The 13,915-nt window shown below is 40.6% G+C and overlaps 1 protein-coding gene and 4 non-coding genes across 5 annotated transcripts in view; all 5 read right to left on the bottom strand.

Annotated features, from left to right (window-relative positions):
• Positions 1–13,915, bottom strand: part of LOC147322456 (myelin-associated glycoprotein-like) — a 164,845-nt gene that overhangs the window by 82,467 nt on the left and 68,463 nt on the right. The window lies entirely within an intron of this gene.
• On the bottom strand, positions 881–962 carry trnas-aga (transfer RNA serine (anticodon AGA)). The gene has a single exon. It is a non-coding gene; the product is annotated as a tRNA-Ser (tRNA).
• trnag-ucc (transfer RNA glycine (anticodon UCC)) lies at positions 1,538–1,609 on the bottom strand. Its single transcript has one exon. It is a non-coding gene; the product is annotated as a tRNA-Gly (tRNA).
• trnas-cga (transfer RNA serine (anticodon CGA)) lies at positions 5,796–5,878 on the bottom strand. Its single transcript has one exon. It is a non-coding gene; the product is annotated as a tRNA-Ser (tRNA).
• On the bottom strand, positions 6,454–6,525 carry trnag-ucc (transfer RNA glycine (anticodon UCC)). Its single transcript has one exon. It is a non-coding gene; the product is annotated as a tRNA-Gly (tRNA).

Genomic DNA, 13,915 nt, shown 5'->3' with positions numbered 1-13,915 from the left:
ACTTTTAAATCCCCTCGGAAGCCAGCAGTCTGAGAGCAAAGCACTCTGTTGGGATGATATGGCACTGTGAGATCTTGTAGACAAAATTGGTGGTGATTATTCAAGACCTTGTGTGTGAGGGCAAGTATTTGGATTTTTATTTGGGATCTAATTGGGAGCCAATGAAGAGAGAAGTCCATATGGGGGAAATCTACTCTGTCCTTCCAGTCCCTGACTGTGCTCTGGATGCAGCGTTTTGTAAAACAGTGTAAAGGCTTTTCAGGAAGCTTTTAGGACACTGTGAAAATACTGAATTTGAATAGTGGAGGCTAGAAGTAGTGAATGTATCCTTCCTCTCTATCATTAGATGGAGAGAGTGTACAAAGGCCGGCATAGTGGGTCTGTGGCCACTCTTGCTTGCGCTTTTGCGTGTCCGTCAGCCAGCTGTGGAGAAGAGCAAAGTTTTTACATGCAAAGAGCTGTAGTGAAAAGCAGTGTTCCAAACAATGAAATGTGTCCACTCCTTGTGCTTTTCATGCAGTAATGTTTGAAGCTATTTCTGCTGTTGTCCCATTCCCGGTGAAATCCGCTGTGCCTCCAATCCCGATCCCAGTCCTCTTGCAAAGCAATCAGCATTTGTCAGACGCATGAGTCATTGGCGGTACTCAGACTGGATCCTGGACGACTACACGGGGGAACGTGTGGGGTGGCTAAGAGACCAATTGAAGGATGCCATGTTTACTGAATATGTGCCTAATTTTGTCAGGACATAGCTGGGTCCATTGCTTCTGCGTGCTCTATTTTCACAAGCAAAGGCCTGGCTCTTTCTCCTGGCACCTTCTCAGGTGATCTCCATGCCTTCTTCTCAAATCAACGTCTGGACTGCCGCAAAACAGCTGACCGTTGTCGACAGGATTCGAACCTGTGCGGGGAGACCCCAATGGATTTCTAGTCCATCGCCTTGACCGCTCGGCCACAACAACCACATTGGGCTGTGTAACTACATACTCGAAAGACATACGTCTTCCAAGTCCTACGCCACACATCTTTCAAGTAGGATGTGCACAACAACGGCCACGCTGGATTGTAAATGCGGTAGCTGCATGACTTTGGTGCGAAAGCTTGTGGTTTTGCAGTTCCGTGAGATTGGTGCAGCACAGCTGTGGTTGAAGCTAGCTGGCTGACATTAGCTTGCTTGTTTGCATGAACAGTAACACACACAGCTGATGATTTTGCCACCGCAAAGAGCTGATCAGTACATGGTTAGTAAAATGTTACCTTCATTCCAAACATTCAGCACAATATTTAAAGTGGGACTGGGTGTCTTTATGAAGAAGTAGCGTGTCCAATCACAGTTTCATGTAAGAAGGTAGAGGTATGAAGTGATGAGAAGTCAAAGCCTGTTTGAACAGTGTCTTTCCACAGCAAACGGTAGCAGCGAGGCCGATGAAGAATGCACATGGCCTGACATTGTAAGCATTTGCAGAAAGAGCGGAGAACGTTTTTAGTGTAAAACAGTACGCAGCCCACATGCTTGAACAGCACTGCGAGTAGCAACTGCAATGGCCGGGAATCGAACCCGGGTCAACTGCTTGGAAGGCAGCTATGCTCGCCACTATACCACCATCGCTGTGAAAGACTACAACATCACTGATTCATTGTCCGGCTTATACAGATTTTCAGGACAATTAACAAGGTGGGCATTGTGATTACTCGCTTGTCAGGTTCTAACCTGGTCAAAAGGTAGATCACTAAAAAGACTAGTGCTTTCATGCAACTGCACATTTAATCTTATCAGCAAAGCTTCTTTGCTACTCAAGTGTGGCCTCTCACGCATTTAAACTCTTGCGTGATTTTTAGCACCTTGAGAGTCGCAATGGTCACGCGAGTTCTTCAGGTCACAGCAGACAAGGTGAGAATAGGTGTGAATCTGTCTTGGGACGAATCTGGGACGAGGACGTCTTTGGCTCCTCTTTCAAGTTATTGGACTTTGGCAAAAAGGTTTTACGCTTAATTCAAAAATGAGAGCAAGTGTCTGTGTCCCGAATACAAAGTGGGAGCTGGTTCCACAGAGAGGGGCCTGAAAAGTGATGGCTCTGCCTTCCATTGCACTTTTAAATCCCCTCGGAAGCCAGCAGTCTGAGAGCAAAGCACTCTGTTGGGATGATATGGCACTGTGAGGTCTTGTAGACAAAATTGGTGGTGATTATTCAAGACCTTGTACTTAAACCCAGATGGACTGAGACGAAAGGGCAGATCAGACTGTTGAAGTTGATGTGTATTAACAGGAAAACACTCACTTTTCCCCAAATTTAATTTATAACCTGAAAACGAACTGAAGTTCTCCAGAACACTTACAACAGCAGGGATGGAGCATGCCGGATCAGTCATATATAATAACAAGTCATCCGCATACAATGATACTTTATGTGTAATGCCATTACGGATGATTCCCCTGAATACAGAAGAAGATCTCAATGTAATAGACAGAGGCTCGATGGCAATGGCAAAGAGTAAGGGAGACAAAGGGCAACCTTGATGACAACCACGACCCAGCGCAAAATAATCAGAGTAAACATCATTAGTATGAACACTGGCTTTAGAGGATGAATAAAGAAGCCGAATCCAGGAAATAAATTTATCGCCAAAACCAAATTTCTCTAAAACAGCAAACAAGTACTCCCACTCCACCCTATCGAAAGCCTTTTCAGCATCTAAAGAAATCACAAGTTCAGGAAGTTCAGATCGACGCTTTGAGTAAATAACATTGAAGAGTGTACGGGTATTAAAAAACAATTGCCGTCCCTTTATAAAGCCATTCTGCTCTTCAGATATAATTCGAGGAAGCACATCCTCAAGGCGAGATGCAATTACTTTAGCCAATACCTTTGCATCGGCATTAAGCAGAGATAATGGCCTGTAGGAACCACAGGAGGTTGGGTCCTTGTCATTTTTGAGAAGGAGCGCTATGGTTGCTTGTGTGAAAGTAGGTGGTAATGAACCCATTTCCAAGGATTCGTTAAACACAGACAAAAGCAATGGTGCCAATTTACCAAATGTTTTATAGAATTCAATTGGAAACCCATCCGGGCCCGGGGCTTTATTAGACTGCATAGCTGTAATAGCTTTTAATACTTCTTCAACAGATAATGGGGAGTCCAATTGCCCCGCATCATTAGTACCAATAACAGGGTTTGAAAGATTATGAAGAAATGCATTCATTTTAGCTTTATCCGTGGGAAATTCGGACCTGTACAACAAAGAGTAAAATGTTTTAAAGGTAGAATTAATTTCCAAGGGATCTGTAGTAATATTGTCATAAGAGTGTTTAATACTGGGTATCACACGCGAGGAGGCCTGACGTCGTAACTGATGTGCCAACAAGCGGCTAGCCTTGTCACCATATTCGTAATATGAGCCACGACTGCGTAGTAATAAGTGCTCAGCCTCTTTGGTTGACATAAGATCAAATTCTGCTTGCAAATCAAGGCGCTGCTTCAGTAATTCTGGAGAAGGGTTCAGTGTATAACTTTGATCAAGGTTACTAATTGCAGCTATAAGTTCTTTAAGGCTGGCATTAATCTTTTTATTAGCACGGACAGAGTAAGAAATAATTTGACCTCTCAGGTAGCATTTAAGAGTCTCCCATAGCAGAGAATATGAAACAGAATCATCCTGATTGAAGGACAAGAACTCCTCAATAGAGCTTGAAATAAATTCACAAAATTCTTTATCCGCCAGAAGGAGAGAGTTAAATCTCCAAAGTGGAGGGCTACGTTTATGGGTAGAAAGCTGAACATCCAATAGCAGAGGAGAATGATCAGATATTACAATACCAGAATAGTCGGAAGAATTAACACATGAATTAAGAGTTCTGTCGATGAAAAAATAATGTTAGATTATTCTGTTATTATATGTTACCTTATATATGTAATCAAAGTAGTTGAATTAGAATACTGCTGTAGATCACATTATACCCTTTAATATAGAGTGTGTGAGCTGTATGTAGTTTAGTTCTCATTATACTTTTGAGTTAACAGAACATATTCACATATTAGTTCATTAGATAAATGTGCATCACTCTGTATCCTTGATCTGCTGGGAATGTGTTACACTGTTTTCTTGACATGCTTAATTGTTGAATCATGAAGAGAAGGTTGTAAGCAGGAGACTCTGTGTCTAAAGACAGGGGAGATAGATAGACCACATTCCACACCCCCACCTTACAGAAAGCAGAGAAACAACTGCCGAGGTCATAACTTAGGCGCTGTAACAGAGAAAGAATGTGATGTTTTGGCTTTTACGACTAGCTGGGGGCCACTAGAGACTATAAAAAGCTGAGCAACCCGTCACCATTTTGAGACATGTGCCTGACCCTCTGGTAGCATCTCTCCCGTCCGGACGTTGTAATGCTCTGACTGTTGAATTGTATGGAAATAAATGATTGTTGATTGAGCATTTATACACCGAGTATTGTCCCTCCTTCAGCCCAAAGATTCAAAGAATTGGGAGATTTCAACAATAATCAAACCTGGAATAAGACTGGTGGACCTGAGAGAAAAACGAAAATTTTTTGATTGAAGGGTTGCGAAATCTCCATGGATCAACAAAATCATTCCGTTTCATAAAATCTGAGAATGTTTTAGACATAGATGATTGAGTCAAATTACGAGGATTAGATCGATCCAAAATTGGATCAAAAACACAATTCAGATCACCACCAAGGATAAGCAAATGTGTATTCAGAAAGGGGATGTTACTCAGCAGTCTATTAGCGAATTCAGCATCATCAAAATTCGGGGCATATACATTTACCAACAAAACCTTTTTCTGCATTAGGGTACCAGCAACAATGGTGTATCTACCATTTGAAGAGAATGGAACTTTCTTATTAATGAGAATGGCCACTCCTCTAGCCTTCGAATTAAAATTTGAGTGAAAGACCTGACCTACCCAAGGGCAATATAACCTGTAATGATCCTTAATGCGAAGATGAGTCTCCTGTAAAAATGCTATGTCAGAATTTAGACGTTTCAAGTGAGTAAAAACCTTAGATCTCTTAACAGGGTTACCCATACCTCTGATATTCCAATTAATGAATCTAAGAGGCATACCTGACCCAGCAATGCTGGGGTCTATATTGCCATTAACCATTTAGAAAAAGGAAGAGGAAAAAGACCAAACCAAAATGCCAGTGGCCATGAAGAGCCGAAAATACTGAATTTGAATAGTGGAGGCTAGAAGTAGTGAATGTATCCTTCCTCTCTATCATTAGATGGAGAGAGTGTACAAAGGCCGGCATAGTGGGTCTGTGGCCACTCTTGCTTGCGCTTTTGCGTGTCTGTCAGCCAGCTGTGGAGAAGAGCAAAGTTTTTACATGCAAAGAGCTGTAGTGAAAAGCAGTGTTCCAAACAATGAAATGTGTGCACTCCTTGTGCTTTTCATGCAGTAATGTTCGATGTTTGAAGCTATTTCTGCTGTTGTCCCATTCCCGGTGAAATCCGCTGTGCCTCCAATCCCGATCCCAGTCCTCTTGCAAAGCAATCAGCATTTGTCAGACGCATGAGTCATTGGCGGTACTCAGACTGGATCCTGGACGACTACACGGGGGAACGTGTGGGGTGGCTAAGAGACCAATTGAAGGATGCCATGTTTACTGAATATGTGCCTAATTTTGTCAGGACATAGCTGGGTCCATTGCTTCTGCGTGCTCTATTTTCACAAGCAAAGGCCTGGCTCTTTCTCCTGGCACCTTCTCAGGTGATCTCCATGCCTTCTTCTCAAATCAACGTCTGGACTGCCGCAAAACAGCTAACCGTTGTGGACAGGATTCGAACCTGTGCGGGGAGACCCCCAATGGATTTCGAGTCCATCGCCTTGATCGCTCGGCCACAACAACCACATTGGGCTGTGTAACTACATACTTGAAAGACATACGTCTTCCAAGTCCTACGCCACACATCTTTCAAGTAGGATGTGCACAACAACGGCCACGCTGGATTGTAAATGCGGTAGCTGCATGACTTTGGTGCGAAAGCTTGTGGTTTTGCAGTTCCGTGAGATTGGTGCAGCACAGCTGCGGTTGAAGCTAACTGGCTGACATTAGCTTGCTTGTTTGCATGAACAGTAACACACACAGCTGATGATTTTGCCACCGCAAAGAGCTGATCAGTACATGGTTAGTAAAATGTTATCTTCATTCCAAACATTCAGCACAATATTTAAAGTGGGACTGGGTGTCTTTATGAAGAAGTAGCGTGTCCAATCCCAGTTTCATGTAAGAAGGTATAGGTATGAAGTGATGAGAACTCAAAGCCTCTGTGAACAGTGTCTTTCCACAGCAAACGGTAGCAGCGAGGCCGATGAAGAATGCACCTGGCCTGACATTGTAAGCCTTTGCAGAAAGAGCGGAGAACGTTTTTAGTGTAAAACAGTATGCAGTCCACATGCTTGAAAAGCACTGCGCGTGGCAACTGCGATGGCCGGGAATCGAACCCGGGTCAACTGCTTGGAAGGCAGCTATGCTCGCCACTATACCACCATCGCTGTGAAAGACTGCAACATCACTGATTCATTGTCCGGCTTATAAAGCTTTTCAGGACATTTAACAAGGTGGGCATTGTGATTACTCGCTTGTGAGGTTTTAAAAGAAGTTGAATTTAGATAATAAAAATAACAAAAACACTTTTTACAGTAGCTTCACTCGTGCTGCCCTTTTCTAATGTTGATCTGCCGGTGTTCCTTCAGGTAATCTGGATCTTTAAAAGTCTTATCACATATCACAATCAATCCTCCTATTTATTTACGAAAGTGAATAGGAAAACTGTATGTTTGTATGTATGTGTTCCCAGCATGTTGCAGATCTGAAAGAATATAACCTCCGTCACCACTATGTGAGTCTTCATGCCGACAAATATGACAACTTTCAAGGACAGTGAAGTAGAGAGAAGGTGAATGAACCGTTGGTGGGTCTGAAGAAACAGCCGTCTGTATTTAGTCACAGCCTAGACATCAGTGACGATGCAGTGAAAGCTAGCTACCTCATCGCTAATGAAATTGCACTAGCATCAAAACCATTTATTGAGGGTGAATTTCTAAAAACGTATAATGAAGGCATCGGAGATAGTGTACCCTGAAAAGCGCCAGGCCTTTGTAAATATCAGCCTGACAAGAAACACAGTTGCCAACAGGATTTCTGATCTTTCAGAGGATTTGGACAGCCAGTTGAAGCAAAAAGTAAAGTTATTTATTGCGTTTTCAGTTGCAATTGATGAAGGCATGGACATTACAGATGTTCCGCAACTGGCAATTTTCATCCGCGGAGTTGATGACACATTGACTGTTACAGAGGAGTTCGTGGAGTTGGTGCCGATGACAGATACAACGACCGCAGCTGTTATTTTCACCGCACTTGTCGGCGCACTGGACAGGGTTGGAGTGGAGTAGTCCCACGGTGTCAGCCTGGCTACAGCTGGTGCGCCCTCAATGATTGGGAAAAAAGCAGGCGCCGTAACCAAGTTCAGAGATAAAGCGCAATCTGCAAATGGAGTATTTGATTTTTGGGCTTTTCACTGTATTTTGCACGAGGAAGCTTTGTGTTGCAAGTCATTAAAAATGGATAATGTCATGAAGGTGGTCATCCAAATTGTTAATCCCATCTGTTCCAGAAGCCTCAATCACCATCAGTTTGTCAGCCTTCTCAGAGAAAAAGACCACATCTATGGCCTGCAATACCACACTGAGGTAAAATGGATGAGCTGAGGTGCTATGCTGAGTCATTTCTTTGATTTACAAGAAAAAAATTGAACAGTTCATGGAAGAAAAGGGCAAACCAGTGTTAGAATTTCATTCCGCAGAATGGATGCAGAACTTGCATTTATGGTGGATGTTACAGAGCACCTGAATAACTTGAACAAACAGCTTCAAGGATGCAATAAAGTTGTCGCGCAGTATTATGACAGCATACGTTCTTTCAAGTTGAAGCTGTCATTGTGGGAGACGCAGCTCACTGGTGGTGATCATAGCTGGACTGGCCATCGGGCATACTGGGCATTTGCCCGGTGGGCCGATGAGTTTTTTTTCTTTTTTTTTTCTCGTAACGGTATAAACACTGAAAGGTGGTGGATTGGCCAGATGCTGGGAGATGTGTAAAAATAACTCAATTGTTGTTTGGTGGTGGCTATTGCGGAGCTTCCACAGATTCAGTAATGTTAGAAAGTGGTGGAGGCCAGCAGGTGGATGATGGAAAGGTGAGGCAGGAAGAGCAGAGACCTGAGGTGGCCGTCGGTCCGAGTGTCAGGTGAACTGAACTTCAAGTGAGAACTTATGACCTGCAGTCTGTCTGGGTCAGATATAAACCAAGTTTAGGTGGAGTTTATTTTCGTTATGCTGACTTTTTACAGTCAGTTACAATAACTCTGCGTACTAGCTAGCATGACGGAGTTTATATACTGCTGGGCGGGTGCTATGATGTTACTGATGTTTAACTTTATTTTATTTATAAGGTAAGTTATTAGAGTTTCCAACCGTCCCGTAAAAAACCGAATCGTCTCGTATTCAGAGAAAATATTCCGCGTTTCGTATTGACCTAAGGAGCACAGTTTGTCCCGGACTTCAGCTAGAATGGAAAAAGACACAAAGCTGGAGTTTTTCTGCGTCTTTACGCTGTCAGCTGTCTCTTCTTCTCTCATCCTCTCCCCTCCCTCTCCTTTTGCTACCACAATCATGAAACTGATCAATGATCAGATGATCGGCTTTTCTGATGCAAGTCCTGTCTCTCTTGCTTGTTTATTGTCCACTTTGCACCAGAACGAGGAACCCAGAGGAGGTCGCGCTAAACAACAGCAGCACGTTTAAACTTGATCAGCTGTTATTAGAATTTATGTAATATTAATTTCTACTATCAGCTGATGTTTTCTGGAGCCACAGCTGTAAAGCTGCTGGTCATGATATCGGTTTGGATATGTGGTGAGAGGGAAACATGAAGATGAAACCAGGAGATGTCCTTACTGAATCATCAGAGCTGAACAGGTGATGGAAAAACAGGTTTACCTTTTAGGTGACATGAATGAGTTGAAGGGAAGTTATGAACTGTTTCTGAGAGACAAATAACACCATCATCCTTTTTCTATGTAGCTGACAGCTGGTAACTGTGCAGGGGCGGGTCTAGCAAAATTTTGCCAGGGGGCCAGGTAGGGCATTAACAGGGAAAGTGGGGCACAAGGACTACTTTTCTTTTATTATTCTCAATTAAAATGTCTAGCTTTTACCAAAAATTATTTGAATCTTACAACAAACGTTTTCATCTGATGTAAAATGTATAGAAATCCATTATTGTACATAGTAATATTTTTTCAGGGTCCCATTATACTGTATAATTAAGTTTTATTCTTTCTCACCTGTCTTTCTGTCTCCTTTCACTTTTTAAAGGTTGCCATGTTAAAAAAATATTTTGTCCTGCCATGCTGTTTATTGATGTGGTAAATGAATAATTTATGAAAATATATCTAAATCTGTCATTTATTATTTTTAATATTCAGTAATGATCATGTCTCACCTTTAGTCTTCTCTGTCTTGATTTCAGGTTTCCACCATATGTTGTAGATAGTTCAGGAGGTTAACTCGACCGAGCAGTCTTTGGGTTTCGGCTAAGTACTGTTTAGAATACCAGAATAGAGAGGATGCTGTAGGTTTAAGTTTATTAGATTGATACATATATACCAACAAGACAGTGTACATCACTGTCACAACAGCGTTTGTTTTCATTCAAAGGCTTTATGGTTTTTCCTATAAAAAAACCATAGGAATGTTCCTATTCCTATAATACCTGGTGGGCTGGTCGCTAGTCAAAATGCCCGGGCCGTTTTTTTGTCCCAGTCCAGTCCTGGTGGTGATGCAGCTCACTTCCCCTGTTTGAAAAATGTGTGCATGACCCAAAGTGTGGTAGACATGAAGCAGTTCAAAGATAAAATAACGGGACTGTTACTGGAGTTTGAGCAATGATTTCAGATTTTTGGTGAACTGGAGAAAGACTTCAAGTTTTTTGCTCGCGTTCACCGTGAATCCCTCTGATCTGCCCATCAGGATCCAACTTGAAATAATAGTGTTACTTTTATATTGTTGGATTGTCATTTATGCTTAGAAATATATACTCATATATCCTTAGAGGTATACACTGTAAAAAAATTTGTAATATAAAAGTATTTTACTGTGTATTTTACAGTTTTGTACTGTTCTTCTAAAATATCATTAAATTTACATCAATAGACTGTGATTTTACATTTCAAATGTAAATTAACGTAAAATCACTGTATTGTAATATAACATAATTTTCTTGTTTTTTTTAATGTATTTGTCTGTACATATGCATATTTAGATTATTAAAATACATTCACAAATGTATCATTTCACAAATGTTTGTCCGTTATTTGAAAGATTGAACTGTTTAATTCAAATGTAATGCTATGGAAAAATATATAAAATGATTCTCATAAATTTTTTTTACATCAAATAATTATTATTATTATTGTTACTTAGGGCGATCGTGGCTCAAGAGTTGGCAGTTCGCCTTGTAATCAGAAGGTTCGAGCCCCGTTGTCGAACTGACAACGTTAGGCAAGACATTTCACCTACCACCTACTGGTGATGGCCAGAGGGGAATTATAAAGTGGAATTGTAAAGCACTTTGAGGGTCTCAAAAAGCACTATATGAATGCAATCCATTATTATTTAAACCAACTGTTAACTGTATATTTCTGTACATTTCAGTATTATTATTCATATTGCCGCATTCATGGACCTTGTTTATAGGTAATTTCATTGTTTAATCACGTTAAAATGTTCCTAATTTAATGTTTAAAAGCATTTGAAAAAGGCAAAATCCCATGTAAAATTAGGGCAACAAACTGTATTGTTATTACTGAAAATAACCGTAATTTCATGTGAAAGTTATTTACTGTTATTTTATGGTATTATTTTGGCTCCCCAGCTGCCGGAATGTTACCGTTTTTTTAGGATTTTTTTTTTTTACGGTGTATAATCGATTGCATATTGATAGGATGTGTAGGAGCCATTCTTGGGTTAATACCTTATGTGGTCGCTAGAGGTCACCTTTTTCTGTTTTGATCATGTAAAGGTATTTAAGGTAGACGCACGTACTCGGCGTCAGGTGTGTCATTAATTGTAAGAAGGCAAACAGTTTGTGACCGTTGCGCTGTTATGTTAAGTTGATATGGGAATAAAGACCAAAAAGGACAAGATAAGTACTGCTGGAGTTATTGGACTTTTTACTTAATTCATACATACCAGTGACATCGCGTCACCCCGGTTAACGACCACCTCAGTGGCTTCAAGCATAGGCTTAGCCTCTACAGGATGTCTGATCCTTAGCAGTTAGCAAAGACTCTGTGTGCCTCCCAGAGCACTCTGGCATGCACACACATCCTAAGGTCATGAGAGAGGTTGTACCTTCTCTTACTGATTTATGGTATAGGAGGACACCTACTCTGTATCTGTTTAAGTATAAGACATCATATGTTAATGAACCTACGCATATTCATGTAATCTCAATAAAGAGCAGTGTGGTACTGTGTGGTTGTGTGTTCATTGTCCTCAAAATTTTAAAATAACTTGAATTAATAGCTATGTTGTGCTTTTGGACACACTGTCCTCGGGCTCCAACTTTATGTTTATATGTTTTATGTTGATGTGCTACTGTTTCTAACTGATTATATTTATATATTTAACCTATTCTTGACTCTGTGTTTTTTGCACTTGTTTGGGGATTTCATTATTTTTATCTACATTTCTGCCTGAGAAATGACACCCTGATATAGTTCTGTGATCTGTGAAACAGTTTTGCAAATCACTGAGGCACTGTGTGTTTGTGTGTTCTTTGTCCTCAGAGTTTTCAAATAACTTCCGGTGTTTTATGAATAATAGCTATGTTATGCTTGTACTATTTTGAACATACTGTCCTGAGGCTCTAGCTTTATTTTTTATGTTGATCGCATTAAAACAAAAAAACAATGCTTGTACCAACATTATGGACTCAATTGCTCCTCTAAAATGTAGATGGCAAAAATTTAAAACTCAGCCTTGGCTAAATAAGGCCACTCGTGGCGTCAGACAGGAATGCAGGAAAGCAGAACGAAGAAAGATAAGCTCCACGGTCCTTCTGAACCACCTACATGTTCATTCTTTTTCTCCAAATTTAAAGCAGTCTCATTATCCCATCTTACTGATATAATAATGCACATGAAACCAACTATGTGCCCCTTGGGTGTGTTACCTACGCCATTTCTCAGAGATGTGCTGAAGACAGTCGGCCCCAACATCCTCGCTATTGTAAATGGCAGTGTTTCAAATGGAACTGTCCCTCATTCATTTAAACAAGCTGTTGTCCAGCCACTTCTAAAAAATCCTGGTTTGGACCCGTCAGTATTTGGCAATTCTAGACGAATCTCTAAGCTGCCATTTTTGTCTAAGGTTTTCGAGAAAGTTGTCCTCCACCAATTATATTCATTCTTAGACACACATAATATTCTGGATAAATATCAGTCTGTTTCAGAGCCTTCCACAGCACAGAGTCCGCTCTACTGAAGGTGTTCAATGATGTGCTTTTAGCTGCTGACTCTGGAAAAAGTACAGTTTTAATTCTTCGAGACCTGAGTGCAGTATTTGACACTGTCAACAACACAATCTTATTAAACTGTCTAAAGACGTGTCGGCATTCGAAGGCTCTGCTTTAAAATGGTTTGCCTCTTATTTGGAGAGCAGATCATACTCTGTGATGCTGGGTAACAAATACTCTTTCCCATCTATACTCAGTTGTGGAATACCTCAGGGCTCTATTCTGTGCCCCGTCTTATTCTCCCTATACATGCTCCTATTAGGCTCCATGCCTTCGTATCATCACGTCTTGACTACTGTAACTCTCTTTATTCAGGCATCTGTCACTCAGGCCTGTCCCGCCTGCAACCTGTTCAAAATGCAGCCGCAAGGCTCCTAACGGGTACCAGAAAGAGAGAGTATTACTCCAATATTCGCATCTTTACATTGGCAGCCAGTTAAATATAGAATTGATTTTAAGGTTTTATTATTTGTTTTTAACTCTCTCTATGGTTTGGCTCCAGGTTACATTTCAGATCTCCTTAGCTTGCACCTACCCACTTGAACTCTGCGCTCCTCCAGTCAGATGCTTGTATTAGTTTCACACTCGCAGTTCAAATCTAGAGCCACTCCCACATTCTTTGCAGTAGTTCAGCTTGTGTCAAGTGCATCTTTTAAGGGGATTACAGTGTTGTGGTTTATTTTATATCAAATTTACATTAGCAGATTTAACAAACTTTTAGGTGATTTTTATCCAGTTTGACTTCAATATTCTGTACATTAAGTTTTTATGTCCCCTTGGCTTTTAAAATGAAAGATAATTTAGATGTTTTAAAATCACTGTAACAGTATTTCCTCTATGCTGCTCAAGGCTAACAGGTGTTTTTACCTGGTGGCAGAAGATTTTGTGCCTCCAAGTTTAAAAAATTTATAATTCAGATTCCATTTCCCAATGCTGCAGTTGAAACATTCATGTAAATGAGTGATACATATGAAAAAAAGTGGGATCAGAAACAAAAATTGTGTCAAACATTAAAAAAAAAAAATAACACAGTAACTCCAGTTGTAGTCTGTTTGTGGTGTGGATCTGCTGGTGTTCTTCAAATCAAATTAAATCAAATCAAATCAAATCACTTTTATTGTCACATCACATGTGCAGGTACATTGGTACAGCACATGTGAGTGAAATTCTTGTGTGCGAGCTTCACAAGCAACAGAGTTGTGCAAAATACAATAATGTAAACAAGCAAAATACAAGAATGGCTACATCTGAAACTAATAAATATATGTACAATATATAATAGTATATGCATTTCTGGATGTGTAT

Source organism: Aulonocara sp. 'chitande type north' Nkhata Bay, linkage group LG9 (genome assembly GCF_057382095.1).
Source record: "Aulonocara sp. 'chitande type north' Nkhata Bay isolate Kocher_YH1m ecotype deep benthic linkage group LG9, A_spYH_male_GT1.1, whole genome shotgun sequence".
Taxonomy (NCBI): domain Eukaryota; kingdom Metazoa; phylum Chordata; class Actinopteri; order Cichliformes; family Cichlidae; genus Aulonocara; species Aulonocara sp. 'chitande type north' Nkhata Bay.
This window is presented reverse-complemented; position numbering and strand designations above follow the sequence as displayed.